Here is a 517-nt window from a genome sequence, read left to right as displayed (position 1 = left end):
ACTAGTACCCTCATAGCTCCCAGGGACTAAACCACCAAGCAAAGAGTACACCTGGTGGGACTAATGGCTACAGTAGCATATGTATAGCAGAGGATGGCCTAGTCGGTCTTCAAGGGCAGGAGAGGCCCTTGGCCCTGTGAAAGTTCTATGCCCCAGTGTAGGAGAATGCCAGGGCCAGGAAGCGGGAGAGGTATTTATTTTATTTTTTCTTTTTTTCAGAGGGGAAACTGGGAAAGGAGATATAATATGACATGTAAATAAAGAAAATATCTAATTAAAAAATTGTCACGTAACCTTCTCTTATTGGGAGCAGTTTTAGAAAATCCAAGGAAGTCTCAGAACAATCCATTTATTTGAATTGGGAATGGTCATGCAGGGCTTTCTTGTGGGACATGGTAGTGTGGTGAGACCGAGCAGTAAGAGCCAGCATACAACACTTTATCATGGTATCCATGTGCATAAAACAGAACATGGCTTTCTTCCAAGGAAGAGCCTGCATTTTTAAATATTATTCAAA

Source organism: Mastomys coucha, unplaced genomic scaffold, assembly GCF_008632895.1.
Source record: "Mastomys coucha isolate ucsf_1 unplaced genomic scaffold, UCSF_Mcou_1 pScaffold16, whole genome shotgun sequence".
Classification (NCBI taxonomy): Eukaryota; Metazoa; Chordata; class Mammalia; order Rodentia; family Muridae; genus Mastomys; species Mastomys coucha.
This window is presented reverse-complemented; position numbering follows the sequence as displayed.